Source organism: Mustela nigripes, chromosome 1 (genome assembly GCF_022355385.1).
Source record: "Mustela nigripes isolate SB6536 chromosome 1, MUSNIG.SB6536, whole genome shotgun sequence".
Taxonomy (NCBI): Eukaryota; Metazoa; Chordata; class Mammalia; order Carnivora; family Mustelidae; genus Mustela; species Mustela nigripes.
In genome coordinates this window covers 101,062,246-101,084,731 of record NC_081557.1, presented here as the reverse complement: position 1 = coordinate 101,084,731, position 22,486 = coordinate 101,062,246, and the positions used below count along the sequence as shown (strand labels likewise).

Here is a 22,486-nt window from a genome sequence, read left to right as displayed (position 1 = left end):
TTTTTTTTTTGTATTAGGAATATGTGCAAAACCCAAGGAATATTTATCACCAGAGAAATTCAATAGTTTGTATTATCAATATTTATTCATAATTCATCTTCAATTTGGCCATTTTCAATAGATACCAGAATTGAAATTTTATTCTGATCTGAAGCCCTGACATGGCTGGTTTTATGCTTTTCATCCACTAACTGTGACTCACCACTCTTGATTAATAACCCTTCAAAATATTTACATTCTGTTTCTTGTGTCTCATTACCAGTATTTACAAGCTTGAAATCCACTTTTCAAACCCATGGCTAAAGCAGGAACATGAAAACCAAGCTTGGACTTTTTTTGATCTTTTGCAGTATCGTGACTATGTCAGAACACATTCTCAATAAAAATAAACCATGTTTTGCTTACTATCCTGCCACCCAGCAAAGGCTGTAATGTCTTTCTGTGAATGGGCCTGCCAGGACTGAGGTGACAGGGCTTGCTATGCTACAAAGGACAAGCTGGAGGACATTATCCAGAACAGCACCTTCGTCTTCTCTAAATGATGCAATCACAGCGATCTTTCTGCCTGAGCCTTTCAAATGAGTGAACTTTATGACACTATCTTTCAAGTTACCTTTCAGGTAGGCGTGCCAAGAAAAAAGGTTTCATAGAAGGAAAAGAAGAGACAATCTTGGCCATCAGGCAGTTCATCTGTATTCACGGTCCTATCTCCCTCCATCTCTACATGTCCACCTTCCACCCATCTTTCGAGCTGGAGTTACTTCTTCCCCTAACGGCTCCCAATCCCGGCTGCACCTTAACGTCTCCTAGAGAGACATTCAGGGGTCAGTGTCTGGGGTCCGGTCCCCACCACACCAAGGACCTGAGCGAGCAGCTTGCTTGTGTTTCATGGAGGTGATGTTCTCTTCTTACTTACAAGAGCCAAACAAAACAAACACAACAAAACAAAACAAAACACAATGACAACAACAAAAACTTAAGGCATATGTTTTCTCAAATACGGTCTCTATTGCCCCACAACAAATCAGCCCCTGAGTCCTTAGGGTGTTGGTCTCCCTTATCTCTTGGGATGGCTTTAGTATTTGGCACGTGGTATTTCTTTACTATTTACTTGAAGGAAGATAAACAGATCTAAGCCTTAGCACCAGAGAAATACATGCTATGTAGATTGTCTCTGCTTTCCCGGAAGACTATTTACATGCTGGTTGAAATCCACTCCCATATTGGGAGTTAGAGCGCAGGTTACAAGAAGGGCATATTATCTGTGTTCCCGGTGCGCAGCAGACATCTATCAGCACTTATGCCTTTTCTATTAAAGAGATCTCATACTAATCCACTAGACAGAAAAAAAGAAGCAGCTCAGCATATTTGGGGCAGCCAGAGATGCTTCTTAATGAGGTCACAGTTATGCTTAAAAGACGAGGAGGCAGAATTAGAAAATTGCCATTGTATCACAGCCAACCTAATAATGGATTCAGGAGAGCATCATTAATGAATTCAAATCCACTGAGCAAAAGTTTGTTGGAGAACAGGATATGTTCACATGGTGCAGAGTGTCACCCCACAAAACACTGGTTAATTACCAAGTAAAAGTTACCTTTACAATGGAGAGATCTAGCAGCCAAAGCTTTAACCAAGTGATCTAAGTTAATAGTACAAAGAATGGGATAAACCGATATTACGGGCCTCCTGGTGTGATACAATAGGAAGTATGCAGTATCGCCTAGCCAGTATTTCTTACCCTGAAAAAAGAGAGAGCACAAGAGAGACAAGCCAAGTAACAGACTCTAAAGGACAGAGAACACACTGACGGTGACCAGAGGGGAGGTGGGTGAGGGGGATGGAGGAACAGGTGGTGGGGATGAAGGAGTGATGTGTGGGTTGGAATAGTATGTAAGTACTGAGTCACTGTATTGTACACCTGAGCTTCACTTTACATCGTATGTCAATTATAGTGGAATTAAAATAAAAATAATTTTAAATAACAACAACAACAAAAACGGGTTCTTTGGTTTTAATATACTCAGGTAATGCTGTGAAAGCATTTTAACTGGTCTTAAAAAAAAAAAACTTGATGTGATAATTAAAAACAACCAACCAAAAACCCCCTTTAACCTAATCCTATTCATGAGGAAACAAAAATTTGGATCACGGAACTTCTGAAAGTGTGTTATAGTCATAAGGTTCTTTTTTATTTTTTTTTAAGATTCTATTTATTTATTTGAGAGCAAGTCAGAGAGAGAATGAGCAGGAGGAGGGGGAGAGGGAGAAGCAGGCTCCCCACTGAGCAGGGAGCCTGATGTGGGGCTCGATCCCAGGACCCCAGGATCATGACCCGAGCCGAAGGCAGCCACTTAACTGACTTAGCCACCCGGGCGTCCCCACGCAGTCTGTTTAGAATAAAGGTGGCTAAAAAAACACAAAAACCAAATATGACATATAATGCTCAATTGGATTCTAGGGGAAATAAATAAAATTTGGAGGACAACTAGGGAAATTTGAATATAAACTCTATTTTAAATAATATACTTTCCAAGTTAAACTTTGGGGGTTTGACAATGGTATTGCGACTGTGTTGGTGAAACTTGGCTCTAGGAGGGAGATGCTAAAATCCTAGGGATTGGGTGGTGGGACTGAAATTCAAATACTAAAGAAGTAAAACTCTATTTGCAGACGACACGATATCACATAATGGAAAACCCTGACGATTCCATCTCCAAACTGTCAAAACTAAAAATCAAATTCAGTCAAGTTGCAGGATACAAAAATCAATGCACAAAAATCTGTGTGTTTCTTTACACTAGTAATGAATTATTGAGAAGAGAAATTAAGGGGCGCCTGGATGGCTCAGTGGGTTAAAGCCTCTGCCTTCAGTTGGGGTCATGATCTCAGGGTCCTGGGATCCAGCCCCGCATCGGGCTCTCTGCACAGCAGGGAGTCTGCTTCCTCCTCTCTCTCTGCCTGCTTGTGATCCCCCTGTCAAATAAATAAATAAGATCTTAAAAAAAAAAAAAAGAAAACAAAAGAGAAATTAAGAAAACAGTCTGATTTACTACAAAAACTTAAGGCAATAAAAAAGAATGAAATACCAAGGAATACATTGAACCAAGAAGGTGAAAAGCCTGTATATTAAAAAACTACCAGACATTAAAGAAAGAAATTAAAGAGGACACAAATAGGAAGATATTCCATGGTAATGGACTGGAAAAATTAATATTGTTAAAGTGTCCATACTACCCAAAGCAATCTACAAATTCAGTGCAACCCCTGTCAACATTCCAATGGTATTTTTCACAGAAATAAGACAAACAATCCTAAAAATTGTATGGATGCCAAAAAGACCCAAAGAGCCAAAGTAATCGTGAGAAGGAAGAACAAAACTGGACGCACTATGCCCCTATTTCAAACTATTATATATATTATGAAACCATAGTATTCAGAGCTGGTGGCATAGAGCAGGGCTCTTAGACCAAGCAGCTTGGGTGCAGGTAATCAGTTCCTTTCCCCGCCCCGTCCTTCCCCACCTCCTCCAGGTTCTTGGGAGGACCACGGAGCATCGGACCCGATGCGGGTGCCTTGTCTTCGACTGCACCACCCTTCTCCTCTACCTTCTGGGTCTCCTGTGCCCAGACAGCCCTGAAGGGCAAGGTCGGGGGCTGGACTGGACTCTATCCCAGCATCTTTGTGTTAAAATCTCCCAGGCTTCTCATGGTTCTGTTTCTTTTCCAAGACTGGGTTTTGTTTTGTTTAATATTTTATGTATTTATTTGACAATGAGAGAGCACAAATAGGCTGAGAGGCAGGCAGAAGGAGAGGGAGAAGCAGGCTCCCCGCTGAGCAGAGAACCTGATGCAGGGCTCGATCTCAGGACCCTGAGATGATGACCTGAGCCAAAGGCAGATGCATAACCTGCTGAGCCACCCAGGCACCCCACCAAGACTGGGTTTTGAGGTTTATGTCTTGCATGGTCTGCCAGACACACAGGAACTGGAGCAGATGATGAAGGGAGAGATGCAGGTTCCAGAAAACCCTCACTCTAAGGACTGTCTCATAGACAGTGTTGACAGGATAGTAGATAAAAGAGAAGACTCCTACAGGAAGGTCATCAAAACAGAAAGCAGCTCTCTAGTCTTTGCCAACTTGTACCTAACTGGATCAGACAGTTATGCCCATTTTGTTAACGGGAACTTCTGTGCTTGCAAAAGGAAGACCACCAAATCCCACTAAATTTCTAGCATTGTATCTTTTTAAAAAAAAAATAAGGCACAGAAACAAGATGGGATGAGGAGGGAGACAAACCATAAGAGACTCTAATCTCGCAAAACAAACTGAGGGTTGCTGTGGGGAGGGGGTATAGAAAGGGGGGTGGGGTTACGGACATTGGGGAGGGTATGTGCTACGGTGAGCGCTGTGAAGTGTGTAAGCTTGATGACTCACAGACCTGTACCCCTGGGGCAAATGATATATTATACGTTAATAAAAATTATTAAAAACAATAAAAACAAGGCACAGTTTGAAGATCGAAACTGACTTACTGGTAAGAATGGAAAAATTTGGTTCCTACTGTAGATTTACATGAGTAAGAGGCAGCTTTCATTACCATGAGTTTTCCCTTTTTTGGAAGTATAAACCTTTCAGGACAATAGGACTTATTTACAGAACTACAGAAGAATACATAGTTTCCTTATTTTCATTTAATCACCATCCTTACTTAATGAGTGTATTCTGTATGATTTTTTCTTCTCAGATTGTCTTTAATTTTGTTTTTAAAATGACCTCCAAAATAAACTGTTAAAATGCCTTTTTTAGAAAGCCATAGTAATTAAAACAGTGGGTCTTGGCATAAAAACAGACATGTAAATCAGTGGAACAGAAAATAGCCCAGAAATATACTCACACATACATGGTCACTTAATTTGATGACAAAGAAGCCAAGAATGTACAATGTGGAAAGGACGGTCTTTTAAAAAATGGTGCTGGGAAAACTGGACAGCCACATGCAGAAGAATAAAACTGGACCATTACTTTATGTGATACCCACAAGTTAACTCAAACACTTGAACTTAAGACCTGAAACTGTAAAATTCACAGAAGAAAACATGGGAGGTAAGTTCCTTGACACAGCTCTTGGCCATGCTGTTCTGGCAATGTCCCCAAAAGCAACAAAAGCAAAAATAATCAAGTGAACTACAGCAAACTAAAAAGATTGTGCACAGCAAAAGAGATCACCACCAAAATGACAAGGCGACCTACTAAATGAGAGAAAACAAGTGCATAACAGTTATCTGATGAGGGGCTAATATCCAAAATTTATGAAGAACTCATAAGAGTCAATAGCAAAGCAAAACAAAACAAAACAACCTGATTAAAAAATGGGCAGAAGATCTAAAGAGAAACTTTCCAAAGATCTACATATAACCAATAGGTACATGAGAGGTGCCCCAAAACAGCAGTTATCAGGGAAATGTAAATCCAAATCCGGAGCTATCACATCTGTTAGGCTAGGACCAAAAACACAAGAAGCAACAGGTGTTGATGAGGATATGGAGAAAAAGGAAACTTCATTTACTGTTGGTAGAAACGACCACTATGGAAAACAGTATGGGGGTGCCTCAAAAAATTAAAATAGAACTAGTAATTCCACGTCTGAATATCTATCTGAAGAAAATGAAATCACTAACTCAAAAGACGAACGCATCCCCGTGTTAATCACAGCACATTCATAACGCTCACATAGGGAAACAATCCAAGTGTCCATCCACGGATGCAAGAGAGATGCGGTGAGCGTATACACGAATATATATTTAACTCAACCACTAACAACAGAAATCCTGCCGTTTGTGACAACGTGTATGGATCCCAAAGGCATTAGGGTAAGAGAAAATTCAGAAAAAGTCAAATACCGTATGATCTTTCTTCCATGGGCAATCTTAAAGCAAGAGCACCAAGCTCATAAACACCGAGAATGGACAGGTATTCACAAGAGGTGGGGTGTGCAAAGAAGTGGAAGAGATGGTGAATTGTTTTTTGTTTTAGTTTAAATAAATCAAATGACAATTTAAAAAATAAATAAAAAGACCCTATATAATCTCACCCTATGTAACACCTAATCAGGTGTTCAACACAGTCAGCCCATAACAGACACAGCAGGAAAATATAAAAATTGGCCTAATATACATGTCTAATATACATTTTCTTAAATTCTACATGAGTGGAATCATATGGTATTTGTTTTCATCTGACAGACTGATTTCACTTAGTATTACACTCCCTGGCTCCATGCATGTTGTTGCAAATGACAAAGATTTCACTCTTTCTTATGACTGAGTAATACAACAGACTATTACTCAGCCATATAATATTATGGAGTATGTTAGTATTAGGAGTATTATGGAGTATTTTAGTATTAGGAGTATTATGGAGTATTTTAGTATTAGGAGTATTTTACTCCTAGTGTCACAGTATTAATACTCCCATTAGCTATGATTAAAAAGGAATTAGAAACAAAATAAAAACTGCATTTATTAAGATTAGAAAATATTTTAAGAAGAAAAAAATTATTTTGACATACAAAACATTTTTAAATGCTATCATATAAACCAGAGATTGGAAAAAATGACTCTAATTACATGAGAAACCCCTAGCTACATGTATATTACAAATACAGGTAAAATGGTATTACTTTCCTGACACCAAGCATTCATTGTTTTGTGAAATCGATACTCACGATGGCTCATTAAAAAATAGTACAGTGTTAACAATCAGTAAATCGAGATATCAAAACTGCATTTTGCTAGTTTCCAACTTTAAAAAAAACCTAAAGCTTTCTAATAAAAAATGGAAAAAAGTTTAAGATTTTGAGTTAGAGTATTAATGTCTTGGCAGAATCTGGCACATAGTAAATTCACACTAAATGACTGTTAAATACTAATTTTAAAAAACAGTTAAAGGAACCAGTCCTCAATTTGTGTTGTTGCAAGGATTCTAGGACGGTTAACAGACATTAAGGAGGTATTCAGGGGAAGTGTTTTGGGTCAACTTCCCAGACAGTCTAATGTTTTCAATAGCTTCAATGACCTTAAACACTATACATCACACTTGTTCATACTCTTTGCTCCTTCTACTGCCAATACCTACTGAGCATCTAATCATTTTGTATTTCCCTGAAATAGAGAATTAAACAAATGACATATAAAACAACTCGAAGATATAACACAGGACATCTTAGGTGAAATAAAGAGAGAATTCAATCTTCAGACAGAAATGGCACACAATGTATCAGAGAAAAAGCTCATTAAACTTCAAGATCGAATACAAAATTCTTGGGCACTTGAGCAGTGAAAGAAAGCCAGCCATTCAAGGATCAAAACCAGGCTTGTTTCAAACATCCCTGCTAAGAATTAGATGCAAGGGGAAAAAATTCCTTAGGTGAAAAAAATGTGACTCAGGTTATTTTGCCCAGAATAATTTGTTTGACTTTTTGTTCTGGGTAGAAATACTCTTTACAAAAACCACAATGGCATGGCACATACATATATGCATGTGTATAATTTATGTTTATAAATATATATTTAAATGTATAAAATATAAATCAATAATATTTATACCTACACAATGTTTTACATATAATCTCTATAGCCATATATATGTATGTATAAGATAAAGTGAAGATGATTATAACACTTTCACCACAAGGTAGTTATATCAATGTCTGGCTCTAAGGAAATGTTTAATTAATAGTCATTCTTAATTTGTTATTATGTAGGATGATTAGGAACCACACACATGTAACTCCAATAAGGCAAAATATTTAAAAAGCCAAGAGAGCTCTGGGGACCCAAAGGAAGGGCAGATCATTTCAGCAGAGCCCCATCAATGGAGATATGATCAAGAGGTGAGGTTTCCTTCCAGATTCCCTTTGTAAATTTCAGTGGCCCAAAGACAGATGAGCTGTTAATTAAACATTGGAGTCTGTGGAAGAAGAGCCCTAGAAAAATTTGAAAGATCTATAAATCCATTTTATTTTCTTCCTTTTTTCAGGAAATGTGTCTGTTTTTCATGAAATAAGAGGCTAAAGGAAAGGAAAGGCAGAACAATGTAGAGCACATTTTCAAAGACATGAAAAGAAATAAACACTTTTTGAAAATGAGAAATGCCACCAATTTATTAAAAGGCGAGGCAAGAACATGATAAATGACTCTAGAAAATTACAGACTTTCAGCAATACCTTTTAACTCTGACTCTGTGAAGGTCAGCTCTAATTACCAGAACAGCAGCCGCTGCTGTAAGATTGCAGGAAACCACAACAAAATAGGGAAGGATCCAGACGCTGATCACTTGAACTAATTAAGTACATTCAATCCTGTAGTCCCACTGCAATGGTGTTCACCGCACAGATATTTCAAAACGCGCTGAGGGCATCAGCTCTACAATCAGACTGGGAATGCAGGAAAGCCTGGTGAGAACCACACCGCCAGTTTTCTTCCGGTCATTAGATTCTGTTCTCATGATGAGGCAGAAGGAGATGAACGAACAGAACGTACGCCAATATAAATAGGTGGCAAGGCATTTCACGAGAAGGAAAAAAAAAAAACAAGAGTTCCAACAGCAAGCAAAGAACCAGTATGTGCATATGATGAATGTGAAATAATTTACTTTTGAAAAGCATATAAAGATATTGTTAAAGGAGTATTATTCTCCTTATTTTTTTTTAAAGATTTTATTTATTTATTTGACAGAGAGAAATCACAAGTAGGCAGAGAGGCAGGCAGAGAGAGAGAGGGAAGCAGGCTCCCTGCTGAGCAGAGTGCCTGATGCGGGACTTGATCCCAGGACCCTGAGATCATGACCTGAGCCGAAGGCAGCGGCTTAACCCACTGAGCCACCCAGGTGCCCTATTCTCCTTAAAGTAATACAACGTAACATAAACATGATAGGCAATCAATCAAGCAACATTGAACTGAGAACCTGTGCTTGTGTGCCTGGCAGTGAGCCAAGAAATGCATTTGGTGGAGGGCAGAGCTCAAAACCCATTGTAAAAAACTGTTATGTTTAAGTGTCGTCCTTCTTTGTGAGTGGATATAATTTGGGAAGCACCCTAAAGTGATTCTGAGCTACACCTAGAATAAAGTAGGTGACTGACTTGAATAATATAATTTTGGTTACAAGCCACATATGATTAAAGAGTACTAAGAGGGCTTACTCATGTCATTTGCACACTGGATTTGATAAAAATTTCAAGAGGAAAACTCAAAAATTCTTTTGTAACATCACCATTCTTGAAAAAGCACGTTGCCTGCTGTGCTCTGAAAGATGCCTATGTGCTTGTTTGGTCATTTATGGAAAATTCCACTTTCGTGCTGTGCTCCACCTTGCATGTGTATAGAAACTTAACCAATGTCAAGTACTGTCTACAACTGTTTTTGACTTGGAAATATGTCTAGGAGGAAAACTTGTATTTTGAACCTTATGAAGAATTCGAGGGAGTCAAAGTCTCCTAGGCTGACTGTATTTCACAAAGAGTTACCGTATTCTGGGTAAAAAAAAGCTAGCCACTAAATGATGAGCCTTGTAAGAAGGTAGAGACCATCCCTAATCTCCATCCATTCTAAAATTTTCTGAAATACCAAAAAGGCCACTCACAGGGATTAATACCCAAAGTGTCTTCCCTGGTGTAGAGACTCAAACATCAAAAATGCGACTGAAACTCTTACTGGTGAGCTCAGAGAGACAGAGAGAACTGCTAAGTCTTCAACAAACTGAAGAAGTTCTGTCTCCTCGGACTAACAAATTTAAAATGTAGTGGAATATATAGGCTATGTATATAGAATGCATACTATGAATAAGATACGTAAATGTGCATTTCCATATTGAAGTCTATGCAAGCCTACATATGCTAACTGACAAAGTCTGGGTGGAAAAAGGCACAGAGTTTCCAAAGAGGTAGCAACCATTGTGGCTCATGAATTCAGCTGTTGTATTTGCAAGTTAGTTAATAGCTGTTATGGTCAATTTATTAGGCTGTAATTCAAGAAATAAAGTAGAAAACACAGGCCACAAAATGTAAATCATCCTTCCACCCAAAATTAAATCCTCGATCAACTATCTGCAGCTATTTACAGAACAGGAAAGGCGGCTTCCATCGAAGGCTCTCTTTTGAGAAATACCTCATATGACCAAATCTACCTGATCATTTCAGTGAAAGCAGAACTAGGAATTGGTCTCAATTAGGCATAAATATTGGAGAAAATTTAGGAAAAAAACTCACAAGCTAACATACGTGATACAGAGGTGAGGAGACTTCATTGTCTTCATTTTTAACTGTTTTATTTAGATACTATCCATGTATCAAAAAAGTCACCCCTTTAAGGAGTATAATTCAGTGGATTTTATAGTGGATTTCAGAGTTGTGCATTATCATCACAAACCAATTTTAGAACATGTCATCACCCCTTCAAAAACTCTGTACTCATCAGCAGTCAGTCCTACCCCTCTCCATCGCCTCCCCCTCCCAGGGCACCTACTACTTGTACATTTGCCTCCTCGGGACATTTCACACAAATGCAACCATATACCATGTCTTCTTGAAGACTTTTATTGCTTTAGTTATTACATTCAGGTCCAAGATCCATTTTGAGTTCATTTGTTTCTACGGTGTGAGATGGGGGATCAAATTCATTCTTTTGCCATGCACATATTCAGCTGTTTCTAATTACTTAAAAAGACTATTCTTATTCTTTCCCTGTTATCTTCGCATCTTGGTCAAAAATCAAGTCACGATAAATGTAAGGATATTTCTAAGTTCTCAACTTTATTCTATGTGAGTCCTTCACATTTCAAGAGCTCCCCTGCATTTCATAAATTCTAGCATTGGCTTGTCAAGGTCTTCCCAAAAAGCAGCTGGAATTACAATGACACGGATTTTGCAGACCACTATGCCTACTATTCCCATCTGAACAATATTAAGTTTTGCAATGCATTAACATAGATACCTTTCCATTATTTAGGTCTTTAATTTCTTTCAATAATCCTTTCTATAGTTCTCTATGTGCAAGTCTTTCACCTCTTTGGTTATACTTTTTCCCTAAGTATTTTATTTATTTTGAGGCTCTTGTAAGTGCAATTCTTTCCCTAATCTCATTTCTGGATTGTTCACATGTCATCTATAGAAGCGCAATCGATATATGTACAGTGATATTCTATCTGTCTTGTTGTAACCTTGATGAAGTTGTTGGTTGTAATTGTGTGTGTGTGTATTTTTCTATAGGGTTTCTATAGGTTTCTATTTTCTATAGGGTTTCTCTATAGAAGATTATACCATCTAAGAATAGAGATTGTTGTACTTTTTTTTCATTTCCAATTGGAATGTCTACTATACCTTTTCCTTAAAGAATTATCTGAGTTAAGAATTTCCCATGCGATGCTGAATAAAAACATTTGTGTTGTTCCTGAAGTTAGGGGGAAGGCAGACACTCTCACAGTTAGTTACGACATTAGCTATATACTTTTGCCTGATTCCCTTTAGTGGGTTGAGGAAGCTGCCTTGTTACTGCTAGCTTCCTGAATATCACTATCATGGAAGGATGCTGGTTAGTCAAATGCTTTCTCTGCCCTTATAAAGATGCTGCTGAGGCTTTTGCCTTTTATTCCATTACTTAGGTGTACTGCACTAACTGATTTTCAGATGTTAGACAAACGCTATATTCCTGTGATGAACTGGACTCGGTCAGGTTTATCATCATTTTTAAATGTTGCTGCATTGAATTTACTAGTCTTCTGATAAGGATTTTGCATCTGTATTTGTAACGGATATTAATCTGTGCTCTTAGAGCCTTGAGAGGTCTTCATCTGATTTTGGTTATTAAGGTAGTCATAGTGACCTCATAAAATATTTCAGTTTTCTCTCCTCTTCTATTTTTCTGAAGGGGTTATAAGTGTTGGTATTAATTCTCCTTTAAATGTTCAGTAGAATTCACCAGTGAAGTCTAAGCATTGCTTTGTTTCATTGGCTTTATATAAAGATAATGTGAGGGACGCCTGGGTGGCTCAGTTGGTTAAGCGGCTGCCTTCGGCTCAGGTCATGATCCCAGTGTCCTGGGATCGAGTCCCACATCGGGCTCCTTGCTCCACGGGGAGCCTGCTTCTCCCTCTGACTCTGCCTGCCACTCTGTCTGCCTGTGCTCGCTCTCGCTCTCTCTCTCTGACTAAATAAATTAAAAAAAAAAAATTTAAAGATAATGTGAAAATAGAAAGATCCACAGAGAACAGAGAAGACCTGTCCTTTTTCCCTTGGATCTCCCACTGAGAAACCGACTTTTGGCAATCTAATGTTCCATGTTTGTAATTTAGAGGTAAAACTATCCATTCCATTATTTTCAAGGACTATTTTAAAAAATTAAGTGGAAATAATAGATGTACAAGCATTCTATAACCAGAAAGTGCCACTCCACTAGACCCTACTCTGCTTAGGACTTCTTGGATCTACTATGGAAAATTCTGTCCACAGACATATGGAATTTTAAGTATCTGAAGAGCAGGCCTGGTACCTTCACCTTCGTCCCTGGGGCAAACATGGCAACCACAGTGTATTGTGTCCAGAAAGGCATACCTGTGGCAAGTCCTACCTGACTTCTTTTGTTCCCAGTATTCGTTCTCCCAAAACTTTTGCTACCAAAAGCAGAAGTCAGAACGGCACTAGGTTCTCTACTCAACAATGAAATTGTCTTTATGAGAAAATCAGCCATTTTCACTTAAACTCAACAGTGATGACTAATCCCCATCACACTTTTCACTGTTAAGAAGACAAAGCCAAGGGGCGCCTGGGTGGCTCGTGGGTTAAGCCTTCGCCTTCCACTCAGGTCATGATCTCAGGGTCCTGGGATCGAGCCCCGCATCAGGCTCTCTGCTCAGCAGGGAGCCTGCTTCCTCCTCTCTCTCTGCCTGCCTCTCTGCCTACTTGTGATCTCTGTCTGTCAAATAAATAAATAAAATCTTAAAAAAAAAAAAGAAGAAGACAAAGCCAATCTCCAAATAACTGATGTTTTTTTCCTAAGATGGACTATTTCCTACCGAGATAATTGCCCAAGGAGCTGCTACATATCTACCTATATGTCCAAACCTAGCATGAAGTATTGATTTCTGTACCCTTGAGAATAAAGTTCGTCCCCTACTTACATGTGACTACATAAAATCAGCCACCAATGCTGTTCATATCTGGCCCTCCCAACCCTTCTTTTCATTGTAGATCTCACTGCCTCTGCCAAAGAAGTCAGAGTTTTTGAAGAATGTTTGCTTTCAGAAGAGGGAGAAAGAAAAACACGGTGACAAAAAGGTTGAACTTCTCATTGCTCAGTGTGAGCTATGCCTGGGTGAGCCAATCAGCCTGGATGGCAACATGCCCCAGAACTACCTTTTCCCTAAGTTGTCTACAGTCTTGCTTTTTGACCTAATTCCTTGCCTCCATCTCCAACAATTAATTATATAAAAGAAAATCAGAAATCTCTTCTTAAAACACAAATAATTCTTGAAGGACTATGGCTCCCAGTGACTCACAGCTTAGAAAAAATTAATATAATTAAATTGCTTTCCTTCTAAGTTCCACTTGAACTCTATCCATTACATTGGAAGAATGAGTTCTTTTATTTGGCAGGAAACAAAAGGTAGATTAAGGTCATTTAGAATGAGAAGCAATTTGTAAAGTTGAAAAGATTTGGCAGGATACCGTACTAAAGGACTTAGGGCACCATAATGGTAACAATTATCACGTACTTAGTATGTGCTAGGCACAAGTCCAAGAGAGGAATCTTGACAACCTTATGAAATAAGTATGATTATTATCTTTGTTATAGAAGAAAAAACTGAATCAAGGGAGATTAAGAAACTTGTCTAAAGGGATGCCTGGGTGGCTCAGTTGGTTGAGCCTCCAGCTCTTGATTTCAGCTCAGGTCATGATCTCAAGGTCATGAGATCCAGCCCTGTGTCAGGCTCTGCCCTCAGTGCAGAGTCTGCTTGAGATCCTTTCTCTCTCCCTCTCCCTCCACCGTTTCCCCCACTCACTCTCTCACTCTCTAAATAAATAAAGTCAAAGGAAAGAAGGAAGGAGAAAGAAAGAGAAGAGAAAAAAAAGAAAAGAAACAGAAAAAGAAAAGAGAAATTTGTCTAAGGACACATCACCAAGAGGCAGAGCCAGAATTTAAACCTGGGTCTATCTGAACTCTGAGTCAGAGTTCTAAACTTCTACGATGACTGGCCACCTAAAGGCTGATGAGAAGCACTAGATTTTAGAAGACAGATGAAGTATAGAAAAGTGAAACCGTTCCTGATAAACTTCACTGGTCTCAAACGTGGTCTAGTCGTACATCTAAAAATAGCTAGCAAAAGCATCGCGCTACTCCTTGCCGCCACTTTTTGAGGTCGCCAAGTTAGCCATGCACACTCGCTTATTTAGATAATAGGGCTTTGTAAAGTAGGCTGGAACCTAGTAAGTTACCGTGTCATCGGAGCAGACAGCTGCTATGTAAACCATAAGCAGCGGACTTCCAATAAAATCTGCTGCAGCACAACCAGTCAATAGTTGAAGAGTCCTCGACCACATGGAAGAGTAAGCAGGTTGTGAATCTAAAACATCTGTATTGGGGCGCCTGGGTGGCTTAGTGGGTTAAAGCCTCTCCCTTCGGCTTAGGTCATGATCTCAGGGTCCTGGGATCGGGCCCCGCATCTGCATCTGGCTCTCTGCTCAGCAGGGAGCCTGCTTCCCTCCTCTCTCTCTGCCTGCCTCTCTGCCTACTTGTGAACTCTGTCTGTCAAATAAATAAATAAAATCTTTAAAAAAAAAATAAATAAATAAAACATCTGTATTCGGGGCACCTGGGGGCTCAGTGGGTTAAAGCCTCTGCCTTCAGCTTGGGTCATGATCTCAGGGTCCTGGGATCAAGCCCCGCATAGGGCTCTCTGCTCGGCAGGGAGCCTGCTTCACTTCCTCTCTCTCTCTGCCTGCCTCTCTGCCTACTTGTGATCTGTCAAATTAATAAATAAAATCTTTTTAAAAAAATAAATAAAATGTCTATATAAAATTGGGTCTGGCCTCGTTTGTCATCGATTTTAAGGAGTACAGATTATTCTTACAGTAATTTAACCTACTACTGACATTATATAAAATTAACGAATTCAGATTAAATGAAAGGTAAGATGGCAGCAAGGGTAAATGTGCCAGCATCTAAAATGAGATTATCAAACTCCTAGTTGGGACCAAAGCTGTTCTGAACTGACAGCTTTAAATCCGAATTAAGTCTTATTTTAGGGCCTATTTTTCCTCTGTGTGAATATTTAAACTGCCCTAAATAATAGTAATTTATGACCAACAGAAGCTAATAAATATTGTCTCATACTTAACTTGAGCTAGCCATCCATGCTTAATTTATGTATTTGTTCTGCTAAACCTCATACATATATTACCCCTGCCGTGTTAAGAAATAAATTACAAGAAAGGACAGAGTGCCAATGAAATTTTACAGTAGATTTAATTAATTATTATGCCCACAAAATCTACTAAGCTTCTAGTACGCAAAAAGTGTGATCCAAAACTCAGCAATTAGTCGTTAATACATGGTAGAGAATGAAATAATCTAGCTCTGATGGGGAAAGAAGACTTGCACCTGATTCCGAATAAGTATGATAAATAAATGTGTTACTGCATATAAAGTGCCTAAAATAGCTTTTAATAAGAGCAGCCATTATTACTGTTCAACATTTCTGAATTTTATGAATCACTATAGTTCTATTTTTAAATACCCAAATATGTTTCCATGTTAACATTTCCATGTTTCCATGTTAACATTTCAGCTCAAGTTAAGTATGAGCTTATTATGGGACCCATATACGGCTCTGCTATTTTAAATGGGGTGCCCTGATCATAAAACTTCTCTCCAAACTCAGGGCTATATTACGAGCCCTGATTTGGGGGCTGAAATGTCAGACAATGTTTCCAGAGGAAAAAGAAAAATAGAATGTAAATTAAGTATCAAATATTTACCCAGCACTTTAAGTATTATGTCTACATGAAGTAATATGTTTTATTGTCCCTACCATTAGAGTTCCCATCTTCCAGATTATGGGTCTTTCCCTTTTTGCCGCACTGACATCAGGCTTCCCACAGTCATACTTGCTGGTATTAGAAACAGTCCTCTGGCCCACCATAGCACATTTTCAACATGTCTTATCTATTCGGCTGTGGATTCAGTAGACCAAACATGTTAAATGATGTACGAAGAGCCTGTGAAAGTGTAACGGGCTCTGATCAAGTGCACGGGAACCATGAGTCTCCTGGTCCGTATTTTGGCTTCTTAGAGCTATCTGCCTTTCTCATACTCGGCTGCATTCAGAAAACCTGAGGCTATTAGACACCACAGCTCCATTTCAAGTGTTAACATCTTTTGTTTATCGTTCTAACGGCTGAATTAACCCACAAACAGTAAAAGGGTCCATCTTCTTGCTGCCCCTGGATGTACCATCCACCATGGAGAGCTCAGTTAAAAAGTGGCCATGCCAACCCGCGTTTCAGTTTGACTCTAGTCCACAGGATGGGTCACAGACCAGAAAAGTAAGGTTCCATCCCTCCTCCTGTCAAGACAAACTTAAGGAGAATAAAGAGGAAGACAAGAGAGAAAAGCAAGAGAAGAAAGGAGAGGAGGAGAGAGAGGCTGGAGAGGAGGGGCAACACGGAGGAACATGAAGAATTTTCTTTGGTTACTAAGGGAAAGGAGGCAGCTGCCCTCTCTCTCTCTCTCTTTCTCTCTCTCTCTCTCTCTCTCTCTCTGGAAAAGGTCTCCTTGAAAACAAAGGGGACTTGAGTCCTTGCTCTAATCTAGTAGAATGAAAACAGATCTCTCCAGGAGTCAGAGAAAGCCAATCCCTAAATCAACAATGCAAACATGTTGCCAATGTTGCTGGTCCCCCCACCCCCCAAGGTAAAATCACCTCCAGAGTTAATCTAGGAGTCTATTCTGAGAGATAATGGAGGAAATGAGAGACATTTTATTGCATTTTCTTCTACTTTGCTGTATACTTTGTAGGAAATGTCATCCTGACTTCCTGGGTTTTGTGGGCTACCTATAATGCATATCCTCAGCTGTATTCACTCTGTGAGGATAGTTTTCTTTTTTCCCTTACTGATGTGGATGGGTTTCTTTTTGTTGCTAAGACGTTCTGCTTACCATTAACTCGCCTCGCCATTTGTAGGTTCCATCTCTTGCAATTTTCAGTCCTAAAATAATTCCCCTTCCCCAAAGCACCAAACTTCAGATGCAAGTTTGGGCTCCCTCGTCCTGCATCATTGTTAATAGCTATCATTAGCAAGTTTTTAGGATAATACATTGCTAATTCTGAAGGCAGAGATGTGTGTGGAAGAAGAACATTTAAAATTGGGATTTCCTTTTATATACTGTGTACTGAAGCTTAAAATATGATAATTGCAATTTTTTTCTTGAACCAACAAGCTATTAAAAAATGAAATGCTCAAAAACAAATATAGGGAAATCTCCCAAGTTTTCTTTTTAAAAAAGTTTTCTTTGCTCCATCTCATTTCCCCCCTTTGATTCTCTTAACAATGTTTATTATTATCTAAAATTAACCTTTACTCTACTTTTAAAAATTGAAGTATAATTTGCATAGAATAACAATCATCCCTTGTATGTACAGAAAAGCATTTTCTCGCACCAAATTTTCTATAAAATTGATCTCTGACAAATAGTGAAAAGAGGAACATATCTAAAAGCAATTGTTAGGTATTTTATTTGGATTTCCTCCTCGCTGAGCACTGTAGAAAAATTTGTGCTTATAAAACACAATAATCGAAAACTGAGAAATTATGTAGTTGGCCTCTTTCTTCCTTCTAAGAAGCAGCAAGCTGTTTCAACAGTGTACAGAGATGTCTTCAAGTGCACCAGCAAGCGAGGCACAGGGATCCCATCAGCAGACAGAGAAGGGGAGTCTGTTCAAGAGGGGCAAGGCTGGGAGCGGAAAGTGGATGTAAGGTGGGGCTTGGAAGTCAGGGAAGATACTTGTTGGAAACAAAGACCTCTAAGGCCTATTGACCTTAGAGATGTCACCAATGTTTCATTTGCAAAATGGAAATTATAGTAGCATTTTTATATAATTGTGGTGAGGATTAAGTAAGATGTAGAAAATACAGACAATGGAGCAGTTTGCAGGACCAGCAAGGAGGCTGAATGGTATGGAAGCTGGGGGTGGTGTTAGCACGTAGCAACCTTCGCTTGCCCAGCCAGAAGCATCTCCTTCTCGGGACAGCTCTGCAATGTCAGGGAACTCTCTGTGAAGAGACGCCTCTGTGGTGAAAACCAGAGGAAGTGGCACCCCCTCCCTGAGGGAGGGAAGAAATACCTAAGAGTTCCTTTGCATCCTGCATCCTCTCGGATGCCCAGAGAAAGGCAGTAATTGTTTTCTCCCTTAGAAAGTTAATGCTCTATTAACACAGTTTTGCCACAGCAACTAGAAATTCAGGTCCAGTCCTTTCCTTGAGCACGACGTGGGATGAGGAGGAACTGGAGTAGGAAGTTCTCCGGTTCCTTTCTGGGGGTTTGGATGGAAGAGAAGGAGGTACCGAGGGGCTCTGGAAACTCCTCTCACACCTCCGGCTGGACGTTCAGATCCGTGAGGGTGAGGAACTTAGTCACTGCAAAAGCTTCTTTTTTCCTATGTTTCCATAGTTACTCTCTTTTGACTCCTAGAGAAATCAGGAACTTTTGAACAGTGTTATACCTTGTAAACAAAGCTGGGGGAGGGGTTCTCCAGCTGTAGAGCGCTTCTGAAACCTGCCCCACCAGGGGCTGAGGGGGTGTGGCTGGCGCGGACTCCGCCCACTCACTGCCTGTGCTCCGGGGTGAGCAGGTAACACAGAGAGATGTAATCAGACAAATTCAGGGGAAGTAAAAGATGACCGAGACTTAAATCCTGCTTCCCTAGGATTAAAACAAAAAAGGCAATGATCACATGTATGTGACTTATTGCCGCTGGTTGAACACAGACGGGGAGCAAACAGCTTTTGTCTCATTCACATCCCGCGGATTACAGCAGCATCTTACGCGCAGGAGGCGCTCAGGCAGGCAGCATTTGCTTGTATCGTAGGGAGGCAACATGTACGCTGCAAAAACACCGGGATCAAAAAATGGAAGGTCTAGTTCTAACCCTGGCACTGCTCAACCTATCTGGGCTTTCACTGCCTCAAGTTCAAAAAGGTGAATTGGATTATTGTAATTCAACTTTGAGCTCTAAAACGGAAGAGGGAGGGACTGAGGGAGGGAGAGAAGGAAGGAAGGAGAGAAAGGCCCCTCCTCTCAGACAGAATTCCGTCACAGAAAACCCCCCAAGGAAGCATTCTTGGCAGTTAATGGCTTCAGAGAAAGGGAAAGTCACTGTCACTGTTTCAAGACAGAGTTTAGTGAATTCAAAAGGCTTTGGACCAAGAATAAAATTTTCCATCCCAGCCAGATGCAAGACAGAATGTGGATGAGCCAGGGAAACCACCGATTTCCAGTCATTCTGCAAGACGACGCTGCTACGTTGAGTTTGCGCATCTGTACCTTCTCTGATTCCGCCTGTGGTAGCCCTGAACCCTTCTCTTCATTTGCCAAGGCCTGAGCATCCACTCAGCTCCCAGCCTTTGGAATTCATAAGGCTGAAGAGCCAAATCAGTGGATTAAAATGCACAGCGTAGGGCCTGTGCACTTCCCTGGTTTCCAGTGGCTCTGCCCCGCCCACGGAATAAGGCAGGAGAGGAGCCTTTTCCGAAAGGCAGATAACAGGAATCTTATCTTGCAGTAACAACCTCCAGCAATCAATTATGTTGCTACGAGCTGATAGTAGTAAAATCTTTCTCAATACACGAAATTTATTTTAAAAGACAGCCAAGATGCTATCTGTCCACTAAATTTCCACAAGCCTTAAATACTTTCACTTATGTTCAAATGTTAACCACTATTTCTTTCCAAGACACCCTATGTACTTTGATGCCTAACTTAAATTTTCCCCAAATGAATGAACTGGCTAATTAATTACTTAAAAAGAAAGTGCAACCGGGCTCCCTCCTTTAGGAAACCAAAATATCTGATGGTTCTCAGAGGGATGCAATTATCGATGTTCACGATAGTTGGCTTACTATAAAAATGTAGGATTTATTTTTGAAACCTCATCCAAAGGATGGTACCTGGTAAACACAACACAAGGAGGGGACCTGGGTGGCTCAGTCAGTTGAGCACCCTGCTCCTGGTCTCAGGGTTATGAGGTCAAACCCCACCTTGGGTTCCATGCTAGGAGTGAAGCCTTATTTAAAAAGAGAAGGTAAGACAAACTGAGGGTGGCTGGGGGGAGGGGCGTCGGGAGAGGGGGGTCGGGTTATGGACATTGGGGAGGGTATGTGCTATGGTGAGTGCTGTGAAGTGTGTAAGCCTGCTGATTCACAGACCTGTACCCCTGGGGATAAAAATGTATGTTTATAAAAAATTAAAAAATTTTTTTAAAAAAGAGAGAGAAGGTAAGAGAAGATGAGAGGAGGGGAGGGAAGGGGAGGAAATAAAAGACATTTAGATATTTACCAAGCTACAGTCTCAACTCCAATCTTATTTTCTACTACCCTCCAGTGTGAAGACAGATACATATAATCAGGCACTAACATAAACCAGGAGCCAGAGAGGCTCCCCAGTTTGGAACAGAAAGCAGGGCACACACTGAACACACGGAAATATAATCATTTCCTAGAGGAAATCGGTTGAGTTCAATCTCTCAGTGAGCACAGAATCCTCCAGAGGCAAAATTTACTCAGACTGGCTAATTTTCAGTATTGTGTCACTGAAGATTCAAAATTCTTAACCAGCATCTTATACCATATTTAACATAAAATGGAACAAATTAAATCCCAGTTTGAAGTCCCCATATGAATGTGAAGGGCCACTGTAACACTTTACAAGCAAAATTCAAGTTCAGATTACTCCGTTTGAGTTAAAAGTTCCAAGACAAAGTTAGACCAAATGGAACTTTAATGTAGAGGAATATACGTACAGTTGATTTTATACCAAAGATTAAGATTTTATATTATATATCTTTGATATTTTATACCAAAGATTAAGAGATCTGTGCATTGGCTGAACCACCATATCTAAAGAATACCTCTTCTAATTTCTGAAGCATCTAGAACACAAGACAAAGGAGAAGAACATAAGGGAGATTAAAGTGTTTCTGCCGCCCATCTTACGGTAGCTCGGTGCTGGTAAACAGAGGATTATTTATTAGCTAGTCTCGATATGGAATAACATGTATTTCCAATTTATTCTTGAATCTATGTAAGAATTGCCTTCTCTCACCGTCACTCCCTCCCCCCATAAAGAACTGTTCCTCGGTCTGGCTACAGATACTCAGAGCAAATCTAAAGGAAACCTGCGGAGTCACAAATACAGACTTACTTTACTTCATGAGAAACATGATAAAATGCTAGGTAAAACTAGATAAAATCCAGGTCTGGGGACGTAACCTAAAAACTAATAGCTACTGGGGTGTCTGGCTGGCTCAGTCAGCTGAGTGTCAACTCCTGGTTTCGGCTCGGGTGATGATCTCAGGAACATGAGATCAAGCTCCACATCCGGCTCCACACTCAGTGCGGGAGTCAGCCTGAGTTTCTCTCCCTCTGTCCCTCACCCCTCACTCCACACCCACTCTCTCTCTCTAAGATAACTAAAAAGAGTTAAATAAATTAATACATACATACATAGATACATAAAAATAAAAACTGAGAGCTACAAAGTCATGCCTGTATTTGGAAAAGGCAAAACTGGGCAGGAAAGCGATGTGTAGTGATTGCAGTGAATGACTTACAGTTGAGAAAAATTACAATTCACGTATGTAACCTTACAAGCAGCACCATTTTGGTCATAAATACTGCTTGAGAATATGCAGAGGTCCCAGAGGAATTCAGTGATGTTGAAAGATAAATGTGATGACCGCAGACACAGTCTTTGAAATTCTCAGTGAACTTAGTGTACCGCTGACAGGTAGCTTTTAGAACATCTTTATACTTACTGTAAATATTTAATTAAAGGATGTAAAGCTCATTGAGAAGTATCCAATTCCATGCAGATCAACAGAATTAGAGTAAAATTTCCTTCTACATTTTAAAAATAATTTTTTTAAATTCTATAATTCCCATATTGCTTCAAGAACATCCTGTTCTTACAAAGTCTATGTCTGTGACATTAGCTAAGGAGGAAATTCTCAACAAGAGTTTTCTAACTCAGCTCCTATCCTGTAATCATTTTATTTTCTTTTTATTTTTTTAAAGGTTTTATTTATTTATTTGACAGAGATCACAAGTAGGCAGAGAGGCAGGCAGAGAGAGAGGAGGAAGCAGGCTTCTCTGCTGAGCAGAGAGCCCAATGCGGGGCTCGATCCCAGGACCCTGGGATCATGACCTGGGCCGAACGCA

General features: G+C 39.8%; 1 protein-coding gene and 1 pseudogene across 1 annotated transcript in view; one reads left to right on the top strand and one right to left on the bottom strand.

The window, feature by feature from the left end:
• LOC132002871 (protein dpy-30 homolog) overlaps positions 1–4,530 on the top strand; it is a 25,871-nt pseudogene extending 21,341 nt beyond the window's left edge.
• Positions 1–22,486, bottom strand: part of GUCY1A2 (guanylate cyclase 1 soluble subunit alpha 2) — a 308,179-nt gene that overhangs the window by 147,105 nt on the left and 138,588 nt on the right. The gene's annotated exons all lie outside the window — the stretch shown is intronic.